The sequence below is a fragment of the Eurosta solidaginis genome, chromosome X (assembly GCF_040869045.1).
Source record: "Eurosta solidaginis isolate ZX-2024a chromosome X, ASM4086904v1, whole genome shotgun sequence".
In the NCBI taxonomy this organism is placed as follows: domain Eukaryota; kingdom Metazoa; phylum Arthropoda; class Insecta; order Diptera; family Tephritidae; genus Eurosta; species Eurosta solidaginis.
Window position 1 is genome coordinate 47,009,153 of NC_090324.1, and position 19,882 is coordinate 47,029,034.

Below are 19,882 nucleotides of genomic sequence, written 5' to 3' on the forward strand. Positions count from 1 at the left end.
TGAGGCGATTAAAATTTGAAATGGTTTTATATTTAGCGCGTGATTACAATAATATAAATCTAACAATTGAGAGCTTATTGCAAATAAAAGCTCTACATAATATCCAGCAAGCTGTGTACACATGCCCATCAAATCGGCAAGTGCAACTAACTTCCCCTGAAGTGATTGCCAAATATGAGAAGGAATGTAATGCTTTAGATTGGAAATGTCTAGAATCGTATGCATCAACAATGCGAACCATGTAAGCGCATTGTACAAGCGCATAAGAAATGCTTTCATGTTTAGAAATAGCGCTTTCACAGCCAGAAATTGGAAATCAAAAGGAACAATTTTCCAGTACTTTGCTAAATCATTTTCATGATGAATTTTCCACCCTTTTCGGTGGTAGTCCAAAAAATGGAGGAACTACGAAGTGCATCGGGTATGTTGTATGTGCATTCAATTACCACTTTGTAATATTATTAGTATTTTGTATATATGTATATAGTAATAGCTAATAATTAACCGAACAGTCCTTTAAGGTGAATCACTAAAGGTTATGCCTGCGCATATCTTAATATTTTCATACATTATTTGTAAATATGACGTGTTACTTATCATAAGCCTGCTTTTGCAATGGGCAATTACGCCTTAATTTAAAAAACACAAAGGAAAGCACACTGATTTCTCTGTACATTTCGTTAAGCAAAACGAAGCCTTAATTATTTGAGCAAATAATTTCTATCTCTATGGTGTGGCTAACTTAACACCAAAACAACAGAAAAAGTTAAACAACGATGCCAATAGATGGTTTAGTACCCAAAATGTCTGATAAGTTTTGCTGATATGAAGCTATAACATTTGCTTCTACTATGCCGCGCGCCTTACACGGTCATTGCAGTGCATTTAGATATTGCATTTCGGTAAACTGAGCTCCTTTCTCAACGATGTTAGTTAGAATATCATCTGGTTCCTTGCATAGCAACTCTTAAAGGTTTTTCGCCTAATCCAATGCTACTTCACGCGATGCTGTAATATTGCTGAGTGTTTGTTATAATGCTAGCGCATTGCGACACATACTTTGCACTGCGCCTGATCGATGTGCTCCAAATAGTTATAGGTTTGAATAAGTATATGTGCGGCCAAGTGTGCTAATCCTTCAAAAACCTCGTTTTGCGTGGATGTAGTATCGCACTGAAGGCTTCATCCATTTCTTATAAACACTTAGTTAACATTTGCACCTGTCGGTCGGGCTCAAGAATATCATCGTCCTTTGTTCCCATAAAACGATGGGATTTGTTGGCGGGCTTAGTTCGCAAATAATGGAAACATTGCACGCGTACGTCCAAATGTAACACCAACAAACATGTATTGGCTAATTCATCGATCTCCAGCTCTAAATTAGTTAATCCTTTAATTGTGCCATCCTTTATTGCTGTCGGATGTGTAGCCGTGCATTCGACCGTTAAGATGTTAAGGCCATTAACTTAAGGCTTGCGTCGTTCGTTCGCGAATTCCGATACGCGCCCAGGAAACCATTCCATACTCTCTTGAAGTACGGAAAGTTCTTTTAGTATACTTATATCAGCTAAAATTTCTTGCGTGTAATACCACCTTAACCCAAGTTACTAGTAAGCATTTCAGCTTCACGTATATTACGTTGTTCTATTTGTAGGGGACTTTCCTCCGCGGAGGCGTCGAAATTGTTACGTTGCAGCTTCTTGCTGTGTTTTACACGGTGGCTAGACGACTTTAAATCGGTCCAATTGGGAAGTGTTTTTTAAAAACCGACTAATATCTTCATCCTTCAGCCAAGCTACACTATAAATACGCTTATCCTCAGAGTCAGGCTGCACAACACCTCTATAAGCCGTTTGTGATATCTCGCGATATGTCTTCAATAGCGCGCGTACCATTTTCAATAATTTATCTGAATAGCATGGCAATACCTGTATGAGCCTTTTGGTCTCTTGCAAACTCCGTTCTGCCATGGCAGTGGACTGCAGTAGTGGACGAGAAAAGCCCTTTACTTTCACTTCTTCTGGCGTAATAATCGTGCGCCAAGCATCCTGATTTTTCGATAGAGATTCGATGGTTAATTGCAAATTAGGATAGTGCCCTTTGGAAAGGAACGTATCCTTAATGTAATTACCAATGAAGTCATGTAAACGGCATGGTTGTCCAGGTTTGCACTTATGAATCCTTCAACTTCTCGCATATAGGTCAGAAGTGTTAAATATACCTTCGTAATCACACTTTGATCGGCCTTACAATAAGCAATTTTCCCGGTGCTGTTTCGTATGCGCGAAATTGCCACTGCCACTGCCACTGCCGCCACTTCCCAGTGCTGTGGCTGTCAGATTGTCATCTGTGGAGGCATCAGAGGCTTTACGTCGATGCTCTTTTACGGTACCATCCCCAATTGTTTGGCCAGCACTCTGTTGCAGTGGAATGTGATGATTTATCAAATTTGAAGAGCGACTTTTTGGTGCTTGGAACTTTGCGTCGGAGGAAATAAGAATTAATATTATTAGTTGGTTCAGCGAATGCCGACCGTGTAGCGTTATCACCGGAAGCATTTTGTATGTCCAAATAATCGGTTAACAGCAATCGTAGCACAGACTGTGCTCTTGCCTAAAAATCAGTTAAATCGTATAGCTGTGGTCCGACCACAGCAGACCTTTGTCCTACGGACAAATAGTTTTTCAACAACAACGAATGTGTCTTCGCTATAGCTTTAAATTGTTTAACGATGACTTCGAGCAGTGTGAGTAAGGGATTATCGCGTCCATTTGTATTTAAATTGAACGAAATTAAATGATACGTGGCTTGGCGTACCACTTCCAGCAACTGTGTTTGAATTTGTACACGTAATACCTCAAACGAATCCGGTACTTTACTCAACATCCCAAAACTCTACTATAATGGAAATAAAATAGGTCATACTCAATTCTGGATCAATTAAGTCCACATCTTCAATCACTTCGGACTTGTCTATATCGAATCCTTGAGTCATTTCCATAAGCGCTATACGTACACGTGCATTAGCTTCTATTCGATCTGTGGGACGGCGAGCATCAATACCCCGCGTAAAACTCGAATTTAAACGGTTCGACTTGCTGCGCTGAAAAGTGGAGAATGCTTCTGCAGCGGAATTTTTTGTATAGCTGCGTTACAAGCTCTTCATGTCAACACTGCAACAAACGTTTGCAAGCACCCAGATTTTCCTTTACACCGTGTATACGTTCCCGGCTTGCTGTTATCTCGTTCGATACTTGACTGAATAATGGCAAAACCTGAGTCAGTTGTTGGTCATGGCGTGATACTAACTCATTTAAACGTTGATCGGAACGCTTGTATTCTTTTTCAATTTTGAGTTTTTCTTGTTGTCGCTCCTCCGTAGTCTCACTAAAGCCAAGTGACTTGATGACGTTAAGGAGGAATCCACAGCCCGACTCATCTTTTCCATATTTAACTCCGCGCGGAGGTTTTGTTGTGCTTTGTGTTACCTCATCGCTTGTAAATTTTAATTTATTCAAATCGATATTTAATTTTTGTTAATGCTGTGGCATAAACTGTTGAGACTTTTGTGATTTTTGATAGTAGTGACGTTGATTACTTGAGAAAATTGCTTTGCTGAAACGTCACACATTAGGTTGAAAGTTCGACTGAACATGTTGAATTGTCGACGGTGGTTGTTTTTATTATTGTGTTTGTAGAAGATTTTGTATTGAACAGACTACTTTTATTATTTACAGAATTTGAATTTGACTTTCCCAACATTAAATTCAAGCTACCCGCTTTACTTTTGCTGCTATTATTGCTAAATATACGCCTTTTCAAAAGTGTCTTATTGAATGTCCCTTTCGTTTTTAATGAATATGAGAATTTCACTGGTATGGATAGTTTTTTAAATACAGGTATTAAATCACCATTGAAAGGTGAAGGAGCGCGTAAAGGCCGACAGTTGTGTTTCCCCCCCTTTTTTTAATATTTGAACATGCATTCAAGGCAACTTGATGCTATCGAAAAGTGCTTTTACTCCGTCTGTTTTCGATAAGGTTGTCAGTTCACTGGTTGAAATTCCACTAGATTTATAAGTTGGGCGGCTCACGACGTAGACTCATTAGTTTGGTCTTTCGTGAAGTGGAAGACAATAGAAAGAATTTTTAATTGGATGCCGCAGATTCTTCTGCAATTGCAGGGCAAGATGATGAGTTTTACTAAGGGTCGGGTTATCTGGCCTTTCATCGTCATGATATCGACCACTCTGACGCGATCGTCAGGTCCTGGGTGTAATTTGACCACCCGTCCGAGTCTCCATTCATTTGGAGACAAATTATCCTCTTTTATTACGACCAAGTCCCCGGTTCGTTTTGGGAAATCTCCATTTGTTTCTTTTCTGCAGTTCAGAGAGGTATTCCGATTTCCACCTCTTGCAGAAGGAGTGATGTAGGGATTTTAACTTTTGCCATCGATTTATGATTGAGGCAGAGTTTTCTCTGGCGTCAGATTCTGGTGGAGATAAGATATGTCGTCCTACCAGAAAGTGACCTGGGGTTAGTGGCTCCAGGTCTGATGCATTGTTTGACGCAGGGCTCAATGGTCGGGAGTTGAGGCAGGCTTCGATCCTGCATAGCAAAGTCGCAAACTCCTCAAAGGTGAATTTGCAACTTGAAGCGATTTTTGTGAAGTGGCTTTTAAAACTTTTCACTCCCGCCTCCCACAGTCCCCCCATGTGAGGAGCTGATGCGGGGATGAAGTGCCACGATATGGATTGATGGGAGTACTTGGATAGGGTGTTATCGCGGGTATTTTGTAGGAATTCCTTCATTTCCGCTTTAAGTGCTCTAGAAGCCCCGACAAAATTCGTGCCATTATCGGAAAACATTTTACTAGGGCAGCCTCTTCGCGATACGAACCTCGCAAATGCTGCTAAAAATGATTGGGTGCTGAGGTTGGAGGTGGGTTCCAGGTGAATCGCTTTCGTTGCAAAGCAAACGAACAAGCACACATACCCCTTCGACACTCTACAACCTCGTCCTCGAAAGTTCTTTATATCGAAGGGTCCCGCAAAATCCACTCCTGTGTTTGTGAATGCCCGTGAGTACGTAGTTCTCTCCTTGGGTAAAATTTCCATTAGCTGGGTTTGAACACGTTTTCGGTAAATCGTACATTCCTTGCAATTGTGGATTGTCGATTTTATCATGTTCTTGATCCGTGGCATCCAATACTGCGTGCGGATGAGGCGTAGCATCAGTTGGTTTTCCCCATGGAGTGAGATCCTATGGGTAAACTTTACAATAAGACGCGACAACTGGCATTTATACGGCAAAATGACTAGATGTCGCTCGTTGTACGGGATATCTTCGGAAGCTTCGAGGCGGCTGCCTGCCCTCATAACCCCCCTTTCATCTAAGAATGGGTTCAGTGGTAGTACCTCGCTCTTTGCTCCAATGAGTTTTTTAGATTTTAAAGCTGAATACTCACCCCCATAATGCCTCTTTTGGTAGATAACAATCAGACGTTGGGTCGTTGCTTTTATTTCTCTCGACGAAATTGAGCAAGAATTCGCCTGAACTGAGGCTCTTGTTTTTGGGTTAGTTCTTTGAAAGAATCTCCAGACGTAGGATAGTACTTTCAAAGCTCTCGAGAGGTCAGAAAATCTTGTTAGGATATCAGAGTCTGTGTCTACTATTGACGAGTGTACCTGGACCCGCTTTTCTTCGGACGTGGTGGTATATTCTGTTTCTTGGGTAGGCCAATTTGAGCTATCTTCATGAAGCCACGAAGGGCCCTCCACCACAGGGGTATACCTCTACTTGCGAGATCTGCTGAGTTTGATGCTGAGTCGACATGAAGCCAGTTTTCTTTCCCTACTTTGTCGATTATTTTTGTCACCCTATGGGCAACGAAAGTGGACCACGAGCATGGGGGCTTGCGAATCCATGCAAGGACGATTGCCGAATCCGTCCATAGATAGGTGGTAGGGTTGTTAAAATTAAGATTTTTCGCGACTGACTGTACTATTTCTGCTAGCAGGACACATAGTTCAAGGCGGGGCAGAGATATAGTCTTCACCGGGGCTACACGGGTTTTTGCGTAGAGCAGATTTACGAACACATGATTATCAACTTGTACCCTCAGGTATATTGCGGCTGCGTATGCTTTCTCGGAAACATCGCAGAAGCCATGTAGTTCGCTGCTCGCTACCGGGGAAAACTGTACCCAACGTGGTATACGAATACTTTCAATATGTCTGTAGCTTTCTAAAAAATCATGCCATCTATCTAATATCGCGGGAGACACGGCTTCGTCGCAGCGCGTGCCTTCCAGCCAAATACCTTGCATAATGATTTTCGAGGTAATAATAAATGGCCCTAGCCAACCTAGTGGATCAAATAATTTTGTTATAGCAGATAATATTGTTCTCTTTGTGAACACTACTTGGTTATCGATGGGTTTTGCAGAAAAATAAAAAAATTCAAAATTTAAAAAATTTTCGTTTAATAAATGCGATCTTGGAATACCTTCCAGTAGCTGGTCGCAATTGGAAGTCCACTTCCTGAGGGAGAAGCCGGCTGATTGTAATGCCGCTTGAATTTCGTCCCTTGCCTTCGTGGCGGTGGCAATGGTGTGTCCGCCCGCTAAAACGTCGTCGACATACATAAACTGTCGTAGGATGTCCGATGCGATGGGATAGGTTTCCTCTACGTCCTCTGCTAGTTGAAGAAGGGTCCTTATGGCCAGGTAGGGCGCGCAGTTTACTCCGAAGGTCACCGTCTTCAATTCGTATATGCTGATGGGTTCGCTGGTGGATGACCTGAAGACGATGCGTTGATACCTGGTGTCCCTGGGCTCTAGCAATATCTGCCGGTACATCTTTTCGATGTCACTGTCGAATACGTATCGGAACAATCTCCAACGGAGTATGAGAATTGTTAGATCACTCTGAAGGACTGGGCCTGAATGAAGGACATCATTTAAACTGATTCCATTAGCAGTGGGACAGGAGGCGTTAAAAACAACTCTCACTTTAGTGGTGGTCCTTTCTTCCTTAATTACTGCGTGATGGGATAAAAAATAGGTGTCGCATGTATCTGCCGGAACATGCTCTTCAACTCGTGCCATATGAGCTAATGTTTCATATTCTGATACGACTCGGTTATATTCCGTCTGCAATTCGGGATTTTTCGCTAACCGGGTTTCGTTTCTGAAAAATTGTGAGCACGCACTCTTTAGCGACGGTCTTAATGAGATACCCTTTTTAAAATCCTGCTTAAAAGGCAAAGACACGATATATTTGCCATCCTCATTTCTATTGGTGGTTTTTTGATACAACTCCTCGCAGTAATTTTCGTCTTTGGTATAAATATGGTTTCTGGGAATGTCTTCCAGCTCCCAAAATGACGCTATTTGTTTGTCCAGCGATACCTCATTAAAAAACGACACACACCTGCCGGCTGGGTTGGCGGTTTCTGTTTGGCCAGTTAATATCCAGCCAAATACTGTTTCCTGCGCAAGGAGGGTGCCTAAAACATTTTTTCGTATACCGCCTAGCATTATCTATGCGTAAATATCCCCATCCAGAATAAGATCTACTTGTTCATTCACAAAGAACCTCCGATCTGCTAGCACCAAGTCCGGGAAAACTTGGTGTGTCATGGGGTCAATTTGACAGCTTGGCAGATTGCCAGTGAGCTGGGCTAAAACCAATGCCGTAGTGTGTATGCGTACATTCGGGTTTATTGATGACCTCAACTGAATGAAGCATGCCTATTTCACTTGGGCTGACACCGTGTTGTTAACCCTGACATTTGTGCATTTAGCTTCCGACTGGGCAAATTTATCCTTCTCTTAAGTCGCTCCGAAATGAACGAGCACTCTGATCCGGAGTCTATTAGGGCGCGAGCCGAAAAGTGTTCATTGTTATAAAAAATATTGACTTGTGCAGTGCCTAATAGAACCCCTTTGCTTGTATTCACGAAACAGGAATTGAAGTTGGTTGGTTGATTATTTTCCGTGGCAAACTGACGTTTGGCCTGAGCCTGTGCCGAGGTAGATGGTCTTTGATCTAATTGTGTTTGTTGGGTTGTGGTTGGTTTTGCACTTGTGCCCGCATTTTGTTGAATATGCAGGAGTGTATGATGCCTTAGATGGCAAATGCTACAATTAAAGGAGCACGTACATTTGGAAACTGTGTGTTTCGCTGAGAGGCAATTCAGACACCCCCTACTGCCTTTTATAAACGCTACTCTGTCTACGACAGAGATCCGTTGGAAGCTTTGGCATTGTGACAGCTTGTGGTTATTTTTCTTACAGTATCTGCAAGTGTTTCTAGCTACATTTGCTTGGTAAGCGCCTACTTTCTTTTGAGAGGAATCATTATTATGTTTGGGTGGTGGTTGTTTGGGAGCTTTGGTACTTTTTCTACCTGTTAATCCCGTTTCCAAGGTCTGGAACCTATTCGATAAAAATGTATCCATATCTTCCCATTTTGATATTTCAGTTTTATTCTCTATGGTCTGTTCCCATAAAGCTAGCGTGCTTTCGGGTAGTTTGGTGGAGCATAGATATGTGAATATCGCATCCCAATTGCTTATCTCAATTTGATGAGCTTTTAAGGCTGAGATGCAGTTATTTATTTCCCGCTGAAGTGTTTTAATCGCGGTGCCACACTCACTTTCTACGCTTTCAAGATTGAATAATATTTTTAATTGGGTATTGACGAGAATTCGTTTATTCTCATATCTTTCCCCTAAATTCTTCCACGCTGTGTCAAACCCATCATTTGTAAGGGGACATTTTTTAACTATATCCCTTGCCTCACCCTCTGTTTTTTGTTTGAGGTGAAATAACTTCTCAACTGGGGTGAGGCGCTTATTTCGTATGTATATTGCCGTGAACATGTCACGGAACGTTGGCCAAGAGAGGTAGTCACCTTTGAATACATCCGTATCGCACGGAGGTAGTCGCATGCTGTGTTCTGGGTCAGGTGCATCTTCTCCCTCCTTATCGCGTTTATTTAGTTTTGCTATTGATTCAGCCATGGTTGAACTGCCGCGTACATATACGGAATACGTTGCCTGGTATTTCGGTTTGGCCTGCGCTAACACCTTTTTCTCTGTCGGTTCAGAGTACAAGAGATCCTCATAAGCTAGCTTTGCCTTTCTCCAATTATTTTTTAACTCTTCTTGGTGAATGGCTAGAGTATATTTTGTGTGTTCAGCTTGAGGTCTGTTGTTGAACTCAGCCTCAAACTGTGCGACTTCATCAGCTGCTTTAATGAATTTCTCCATATCGTTTATAATCTAACAGAGAATAGCTATTATGCAGGGCCTAATTAGAAAATTTAAGTTTGATGCTCAGAAGGAAAGGGAAGGGTTTCAATAACCTAACACCACCAGTCAAAAACAAATTTTCAAAAGAAAAATTTTGGAATCATCTCTTTATGATTTTTTTTTTTTAATTTATTATAACCAAATATATATATATGTATATGCAAGAAAGTGTAATTTTCAGCTCTTCGCCACTGACTACCAGATTTTATGAAAAATAATTATATACGTGTGTGTGATATAAGTATGATAAATATGTGATATAAAAATACAGTGAACAAAAAAATCGAATATAAATGTGAGGATTAAACGACTCGAACCCAATTTATATTGATTTTAAAGAAAAAGAAGATATTGTATTTAAAAGGAAAACCCAGTGAGCCTGTATGTGTAACAGGTGTGCAATATAATATGTGAGGTTATGTCTCCTCCGCTAAAATGAATATTGCTGGTGCTAAGTGTTCAAAGAAAAGTTTGCTTGCCACAATTAACGCGTGTAGCTAGAGCCAATAAATGGTCTGTTGCAATATGAGCGTTTGTGTTTGCGCGTTTAAATTTTTAACGAGCAGAAAGCACTATGTTAGCGAGTTTTTCAATATTCTAAGAACGACCAAATTGGTGTCATAGAAGTTGTACAAGCACCTTTTGTCATGATTAAGCTCAAAATTTGTTTAATGATTTATAAACGCGATGGTTGCAGGAACCGAAAGTGCAGTGCAGTGGAACATTTTAAGGACAGTTACTAAAATTTTATGCCACTGATTGCTAGCTTTAGGCTGTGTCCAATACCTCTTACCACGGGTGGGGGAGAGTATTGGATAGACAAAAGGCTTTGTAATAACACTGTTTATTCAGTAATTTTTAATCACCGCATGTGATTTATATGAAAAGAAAAATATGTTTTACACTTTTCGTTTGTGTCACTTTTTTAGCAAATCTTTTATCACCGCATGTGATTTAACTGAAAAAACTTAAACACTTTTTTATTTGTGTCACTTTTAATTTGAACACATACCTTTTAACCAAACGCTTTGAATAGTGATTTGATGAAATTCTTCAGTGGTGAACTCTGACCCTGTACAAATTCCGTTGTTGTCCGGAATGGCTGTGTACTCAACGATTAAAAACGCGATGAATATTATGGTTTTGGTTAGTGGACTGTATTTCCTCTAGGCTTGCTTCCCTTACTGGCGCTGATGGACCGTGAAAACTTAAGCTGGCGGCTTCCAGATTAGTTTCTCTCAGGGGGGTTAGAAATAAAAGGCAGTGATTAATATTAAAAATTACACTTGTATTTTATTTCAAAGGAGGGTGCAATAGAAAAATTATTAGAATTAGAGTTTAAAAAGCAAACATGCACTTGCTACAGTTTTATCTTTTAATATATTCGGGGACTCTGCGTTCTGGCGGTGATGATCGCTGGAGTGATCTTTGTTGTGGGTTTGAAATATTTGTAGTTTAAACAAAGAACTTACTAGCGTGCGTATCCTGCTGCGGCTTTAATCCAAGTGAACGAGTTCCCTTTCCGCTTTTCAAGTCCAGTGTGGAAAACCATTTCGTACCAGATAGCGAGTCCAGAGTGTCGTCAATTCTTGGCAATGGGTAGCTATCCTTTTTCGTAACGTCATTCAACTTCCGGTAGTCCACGCAAAACCTCATTTTTTCATCCTTCTTCTTTACAAGTACTACCGGTGAGCTCCATGGGCTAGCTGATGGTTCGATGACGCCGCTGTCGCTCATTTCTTGTATGATTTGACTTACAACTTCCCGCTTCGCCAGTGGAACACAACGTGGAGCTTGACGGATCGGCCTCGCATCTCCAGTGTTAATTTGATGTTTCACAACATTGGTGCGGCCTGGTTGGAACCATCCTGGTCAGTATATTCGCGTACTTTAGGAGCAGTTGTTTTACCTTACTCTGATAGGCTTCCTCTAGCCCCTGCGTCCATGCCGTGATGTCATTTGAAAGATCAGTATTACTAGATGAAACGTGTTCCTGGAGCTGTTCACAGTTAATTACTACTTCGGCCTCTTGGCATCTTCCCAAAATAGCTCCTTTGGTCAAATTGAATGGTGACTTGAACTCATTGAGTACTCTTACCGGAATACGTACATCTTGTTTTGTCATAACCAGGGTTTTTCCTACAAGTTCAGTGCTGATATATTTGCTGCTCCGACAACCACACTTTGTTTGTCCCACAATCTCCATCAACCTTTGCCCAGATGACTTCTTCTGATTTTGGTGGTATTTGCTGACTCTCTTCCACCAGCACTCGTTTACTGCTGTAGCCTCTCTCGTAGCCGAAATTAAGTGGCACATCCATGTTCTTATATCGCATCGTCTTGCTTTGTATATCGATTTTGATGCTTTGGATTATTAAGAAGTCCACTCCAATTATGATTTCATCAACAATACCTGCCACTATAAAATTGTGTAGTACCGTGACGTTCCCAATTGCTACTTCACATTTTACTTCTCCAATTACCTTTGTGTCCTCTCCCGTGGCTGTACGTAATCTTGCTCCAAGCAATGGTCTTATCTTCTTGTTGACTAAATCTGATCGAATGATGGAATGGGATGCACACTCCTCCGACAGTAAGATTGCTTGATCTTCTTCCAATTTTCGAGATAGAGATTATGGGGCATTCAATTGAGGGAGCCAGCTGTCGCCCCTTGCGGCTGACTCGCTTTAGTTTAACGATTGAGTGGTCGTGGATATTTGTTCATCTCCTTCTGCTCTGCGTTTACGAGCACCCGCATTGTTGGAACTATTAGGATTGGTACTGCAATAACGTGCAATGTGCCCTGGCTTCCCGCATTTAAAGAATTTCACGGCACCATCGTTTTTCTGCTGCTTTCCTTTTAATGCTTCCAAAATTGTGTCTACCCAGTCTGGCCTTTCCACTTCCACGCGGTGAGCTTTGTATGCGGGTTTACTCAAAAGTGAAGCTGTTTCCTGAGTCAGTACGTGGGATACTGTTTCAGAAAATGTTAGTTTTGGATTCGCATATGTAGCCCGCTTCGTTTCCACATCTCGTATGCCATTTATCAAGCTCTGGATTTTTACCCTTTCAGTGTATTCCACGGGTGCGTCCGCATTTGCAAGATGAGCCAATCTTTAAATCTCTGAAGCAAACTCCTGCGATGTCTCATATGCTTTTTGGTAGAGGTCTTGCAACTCAATTTGGAATATGTGTTTTCTATGCTCGCTTCCATAACGTCGTTCTACAGCAGCCATCATTGTGTCATAATTGTTCCGTTCGTACTCTGGAATAGTCTGTAATATTTCGGCATCTGGTCCTTTCAATGCTACGAAGAGTGCAGCAACTTTATCTTCCGCATTCCAGTTTTTCACTGCAGCGGTCTTCTCAAACTATAGCTTAAAGGCCTGGAAAGGAACAGAACCGTCAAAGGATGGTGTTTTTACCTTTGGATTACTCGCTGAAACAGCCGGGCGATTTAATTGTAATTCCTGGATCCTATCTTTCAAAGCATCCATCTCTGCCTCTATTTTATCCTGTCGACCCCTGAAGCCTTCATGAAACTGGGTTGTTTTTTCTTCCATAAGCGCTTCCAGTTTCGATGATATACGGACTTCCTGCTCTTATAGTTGTGTGGAGATCTGAGATGATATCTGTGCTGAAATTTGTGCCGCCATTTCGGAAATACGCGTCTCCTGTGCTTCAATCTTAGATGTGATGCGTGTTTCTTGCGATTCCAGTTGAGATGACATTTGTGACGACATTTATGAAATGTGTGCCTCCTGTGCTTCCATCTTGGATGTTAAACGTGTCTCCTGCGATTCCAGCTGAGATTCCACTGTCGATGTTTGAGCAGTTATTGCAGCCAATATCATGTTCAAGTCTGTGCTCGTAACTGTCTGCGATGAATCGTTTTTCTCTTCAATTTTTGTTGTTGTTTCGTCCCCATCAGGATAAAAGACAAACTCGCCAAATCAATTCCTTGCGACTCAATTACCTCTCGTAGCCGTGCTTGAAGTTCGATCTTATTGCCGGTTGTATTTAACCCACGGTTCTCCAACTCCTTTTTCAGTTGCTGCATCTTCAGTTCACTGAACTTAGCCATGTCCTTGTTGTCCTCTGCAAGTTATTCAACAATTCCTCTTCTGACACCAATTGTAATGAATTTACTTGCAAATCCTCTTATTTGCAACCCTCTGCTAAGTTCGAATCACTAAACTGTTGAATAAATAACTCCAATATTTAATAATGCAAAATGGCCTTTATTAAAGTACTTCACGATAGCACCCAAACTTTGCAACGAATAGCTTGCTTAATAACCAAACTGATTGATATCTCAAATGAAAACTAAAAATTCGCCTCTACTGTAGCGCCTGTTATACTTTTTGATTTCTCATTGCATACTTCTAGGCTTTTCCATTCCAGAACCTACTAGTTAGTTATCAGCTACAAAATCGCCAGCCACAACTACGTTTATAACTTCTCATTTGAGTAATACTTGCACAAATTATTGCCCTCTCTTGTGACAACTCAGATAAGATATATGCATGTGTTTGTGCATTGCTTCTCCGCTGCTCGTATACGTACATATGTGTAGACGCAATTATTGATTCGTTTATGTAGATACATAATGATTGAATTATTGATGTGAATTCACGTCACTGCTTAGCATCGGCCTAGAGATGGCAGTACCCCTTAGTGTTGCTAATATTCGTAACAATATGTTGCTTTTCCAGTATATGTCATAGTCGTCCAGCTATTATTTTCCTTTTCATTATTTCATTTTGGTTCTCCATTTGTCCTTCTGAGCTTATCTATTAGTGCTTTTTTATATCCGTTGTTTGCAGCGATATTATATATGACCTCAAGTTCTCTCTTATATTCCTCTTGTGTAAGAGGTGTTCTTTCAAGTCTATGTACCAAGTGCCTTAATGCTGCATTTTTATCCTGTTGGGGGTGATTTGAGGTATTTTGTATTATTGTGTCGGTGGCCTTTGGCTTTCTATATATACCATAGTTAAATCTTTTGGCTTCTTTATCAATATTTATCGTGAGGTCCAGATAGTTGATTCCTCCGTCTTTTTCGGTTTCCATTGCAAATTTTATATTTCCGTGATGCTTGTTGAGGTACTCCAGTACAAGATCTTCGTTATTAGTAGTTAAAACGCATATTATGTCATCCACGTATCTAGCATAAAATGACACGCCTGATTTGGACTTCATCTCTAGTATGTACTTTTCTTCCAGATTTTGCATGAACACTTCCATAAGAATTGCTGATGTGGGGCTTCCCATTCCAAGACCGTTTGTTTGTTCATATATTTTATTGTAGAATTGAAAATAGTTTTGACGTAAAGTGGTTCTTAGCGTATTTGTGATTTGCATACTTTTCACTTTGTTTTTTGTATTATGAACTATTGTTGAGCTAACTATGTCCAAAGCCTCCGATAGTGGTAATAGATGGGTATAAATCTTTTATGTCAAAAGATTCCAATTTGCTGTTCCTTGTTAGCTCTACGGTCTCAAGTATCTCTATTAGTTCTGTTGTGTTAGCTATTGCATATTCGTTCCTTAGCTCCTGAGTATCTTTGAATATCGTTTTTAAATATTTGGACAGTTTGTAACATGGTGCCGATTTAAAATTAATAATGGGCCTCATTGGCGTGTCCGGCTTGTGGATTTTTGGTAGCGCAATCAGTAGAGGAGCTGACGGGTTCATTTGGACCAATCTATGTGCCATGTTAGAATCTACTATATTTGTTAAATTTTTTATAGCAACTTTGATTCGTTTTTCGTATTCATCTGTGGGATCCTCTCTCATTCTACTACATTTCGTTTCCTCTATGATATCTTCGGGTTTGGATATATATTGCTCTTTTTCGATTAGCACAGTGGTGTTTCCTTTGTCCGCTTTCGCTGTGACAATATTGTTTTTCCTTAGTTTATGCCGTAGATTCTTTATTTGGAAAACCATCCTCGGTTCTGGATGAACACACAGCACATACACATAACTAAATATACACAAGCATCAATCTTGACAATACCTGCTTATGTACTTACGAACTATAAATACAGGACAAACGACAACAACAGGTCAAAATGAGAATCTACACTGATGATGGCACAACGGCGACACCGGTTTGTCTCAAAACCAAATTTGACAAGGGATGACGGAAAATCGTTCTAATATACATCATACTCTATTAAGTTTCGGATTGAGAAAGCTTCCTTGAAAAGAATGCAAGAGGCTCCGAATTTGCATTAAATCTTTGATGCATGACACCACCAATTTCTGTGTTAGAAGCATCTACCTTTAAAGAAAGTTTTGGTTCCTTGTTGAATTGGCTCAACCATGTCGCAGAAGCAAACTTTTTTTAGTGCCCTCGAAAGCCTTATTTGACATCTCGTCCCAAATTTAAGTCTTGTTTCCCTTTTTACTCGTTCGATTTATTAAATCATATAATTTTGACGGAAACTCCGCTAATTTTTGTATGTACCCATTGTAAAAGTTAACCATCCTTATAAATTTTTGTATCTGTTTTATTGTCTTCTGACGCTCAAAATTTTGAATACCAATTACCTTTTCTTTAGATGGTTTAATACCCTAATACGAAATATTATAGCCTAGAAAATCAACATTTGTATGCCAAAATTACAGTTTATTGGTTTGATATTTAAATGATATTCTCCTAGACGTTGAAAAAGTCAACCGATATCTTTAAAATGTTGTGCAACTAGAAAATCATCAATCCAAGCGAAAACAAAATCCAACCCATTAACTTTTTAATTGATGAATCTTTATAAATATCCTCTTCTGCCATTGGAATTTGATGGTAGGCTCTTACCAAATCTAATTTTGAAAATATTTTCTTATTTTTTAGGTTCATATTAAAGTCATAAACGTGAAGTAAAGGGTAACGGTCTGGAAGAGTCACAACATTAAGCCTACGAAAGTCACCACAAGGACGCCAATCATTTACTTCTTTTCGGGTACTAGTTGACGAGGTGATGCAACTGAAGAATTTGAAGGCCTTTCTTGATTTCGATGATAGGTTTAGCTATGTCAACTATTATTAATGGAAACTATCGTCTTAACCCTAAATGTTTATTCAACCCCTTTTTGCCATATGTAGAAATTGTTGAACCGGTAGCTGCTGTAAGAATTAGATCTGAAGAACGTTTAGTATGAGGAAATTTTGCTTCTGGAAGTGCAGATATTTCGACTCCACTATCAATTAGAAAATTTAGTTTGTTTGCTTTGTCAAAAATTAATAGGTAACTGATGAAAATATCTAAATTCACATTGTTTGTCGCCGCAACAACGGATGACTTTCGTTTGACGAGCTCACTGTGTGAAAATTCACACGGCTATTGAAATTTTTAGCTTTATCTCCGAATTTATGATGATATCAATCCTACTAATTTGGATAATTTTGTTTGCGTTTCGCGGAAGGAAGAAATGCTTTATGCACTGACCGGAACTCCCTTCTTCCATGAAGGGGTACCCACTAAAACCTAACCTCCGACGTTTAGCATTACTTCGGGTACGGGTGCGCGCTACGTGAGCTCTATGGCTACTCTCACGCTAATGGGTTAGGCATCCATCTCTTCGGCAGGGCATGTTATTGATGACACTGCCCGGGGATACGTCGCAAGTACCTCTTCTACCCTCCTTCGTAAATCGGAGAAATGCATGCATTCGAAGAAGGTGTGGCGTCTATCGTCTATTTTCCCACAGTACATGCAGCTCGGTTATCAACCTTGCCCATTCTGTGTAGGTATTTGCGAGAAAAACCGTGTTCGGTTAGAAACTGGGTCAGGTAAAAGTCTACCTCTCCGTGTGGTCGCGTCAACAATGGATTCAGTTCAGGGTTTAGTTCCCTAGTTCCCTTTCCTACGATGCTGTGTTCCACTGTTTCTGCCAGCGTCAAATCGATTATTTTCGCGCATGCATGGTAAAAGCAGCTCTACTAGCTTGCGATCCGCTGTCGTATATTGCATTTCTTTCCCCACAACGATCAGGACAGCTTCATCCGAGACCATGCGGTAAGCCCAAGCTATTCGCAGCGCCCCACAGTATTTCGACTATAAGGCGGCAGGTGGAAAAAGTCATAATGACAGATAAAAGCGAAAATGTGTTTATGTTAGAGGGCAATTACTAAAGGTCGTGTGTGCAAAATTTCGGGAAATTAGCTGCCACCAATATTCGACAAACGGTGCATTTGTGTGGAAATTTGTGAAATTCGGGTAATATTGATTAATCGGTTTAAGTGCGTTTAGCGGTAATAAATTTAATATAAAGCATAATTTTGTAAACGATCATGGATAATCCAGGTAAAATATTTATCATTAATTTTGTATTTTGGTGTTTTTTTCTTAAAAAAACAACAAGGAATTGTAAATTTTTGAAATTAGTAGCAAAAAAAAAAAAAAGTGGTACCCCTTAGTAACTCAATAAAAGTAGATTCATATTGTAGAGAATTTTATCTTATTTCTGCTCATATAAGCCGATTGCAGCACACGAATTTGCAAAAATATGTAATTTTTAATTTTTTTAATTTTTCGATTTTCAGTTCCATCTTATATAATTTCACGAAAAGAATTTTCCCAATTGTGGCAAAGCTACCCTCAAAATGAAAGACTTGAAAAAATATATAGCAACATACTTACAAAGATAGCCCTTTATATATCCGATAATGCGAAACATGAACTTAAAAGAAACATAAAATTGTTGATGTTGAAAATTGATTAGAAGTGGAATTTCGCTGGTGAACGGATTGAGCGGTTCTTTTCTAAGTATGAGCAATGGTTGAATGGCGAGGATATAGTTTTTCTACTGGAGGAACCAGATGCTCCTTCGTATGCTGCTGAAGAAACTTTTACAAAAGAACAACAGTTCGGTCGACCCTCCAAGACTGTGGGCTGAAAACTAAAATAAAAAGAATAGAATTTATACTTAACAATTACACTTTGGAGGAAAATTGTGTTCGCTGCCGAACACGCCCTTAGGCTCGCAAGGAAAAAAGATGCTGCTAGCATTACTAAAGACCTAAGCGATGACTTAGACAATGCTAAAGATATGAAAAATGCGCAGGTAAATGCTTCAAAACATAAGTGTCTCTCTGGTGATGAAGCAATAGGCCTCTACCATGAGGCTAAATTGACTACCAATAACTACAAATTACTAGCGGACCCCGTTACACTTCGTAGCAACCAACCAAAAAAAGAAATGAAAGATTATAAATTTTTTTTATGAAATGAATGCATTTTGTTTCAAAATTATTAATGTCAATCCAAAACATTTGGATATACAATATTTTTAGTTTGCCCATTGGAAACGAGCACAAACAAACAATTTGGAGTTCCAACTCTTGAGCAGGCCACGTATAGCTGTCCATGTGAAAAGCACGGCTCCTTCAAATTTAATCCGCATATTTGAAGCGTTTGTCCTTGTGCCTTATTGATGGACATGACAAATGATAGACGCACTGGGAATTGCAAACGCTTAAATTCAAATGGCATGGTTGGAATCAGTGGAATACGTGGTATTAGTACAATTTCATTTTTCGCTGTTCCGGTCAATATTGGCGCTTCAATTAAATTCGGTATCAATTTTTTTACTACTAATCTTGTTCTATTGCACAGTTTTGGTACACTTAAATTCCGCAGTAAAATAATTGATGAGCCAACCTTTAAATTCAAATAATGCGGTGGCATACCAGGTGGTTCCAATGAATTCAAAAATTCAATTGGATAATTCACTGTATCATCTGCATTCATTGCGCTATCAACAGATTTATATGATGTCACTGCACCTGGCAATTTGTCTTGAATCTGAAAATTGATTGTATTGACGTGTAAATTTTTTGGTGCCAGTATTGCGCGTTCTCTCAACCAATTGTGATTCCTGTAATTTTGAACAATATTTGGAAACACTCTTTCAATCAACTCTTCTGTTGATTGGAGAATGGTACAGAAATTTTTCGGCAATGTAATCAATCCATTTGTATTATCGACTTGAACTTTTCCATTGGCAATATCTAACAATTGCTTCGATAACCGATCTGCAGATTGGTCGTTGTGGAACTGAACGCGCATATTTATGTTCAATGTCAATTTTTGCACATGTCGCCACAGAAGAGAAGACTTTAAACATGCGTTGATCTCATCCGCCGATGTTGATCGTGGAACCACAGGCAATATTTGTCGAAAATCCCCTGACAATAATATTAATGCACCACCAAAAATTTCTTGATTCTAACGTAGATCTTGCATTGTACGGTGTAATGCTTCCAGCGCTTTTTATGCATCATTGTACATTCATCCAATAGAATAATTGGTGCTTGTTGCAAAACTTTTGCCATCCCAGAATTTCTTGAAATATAGCACGTGGGATGTTCAATCACCTGTTAATTTGAAAATAATTACATTTTAATTAATTTCGATTAAATTTTAAAGTGATCAATCAATAAATATAAGCATACCTGCACATTCAACGGCAATTTTAATGCAGAGTGCACTGTTCGTCCACCATCCAATAGAGTAGCAGCGATTCCCGACGAAGCAAGTGCCAAAGCAATTTT

General features: G+C 39.8%; 1 pseudogene; it reads right to left on the reverse strand.

Moving 5' to 3' along the window:
* Nucleotides 1–766: 766 nt before the first annotated feature.
* On the reverse strand, nucleotides 767–19,397 carry LOC137234906 (exocyst complex component 4-like; annotated as a pseudogene).
* Between the last annotated feature and the right edge of the window lie 485 nt (nucleotides 19,398–19,882).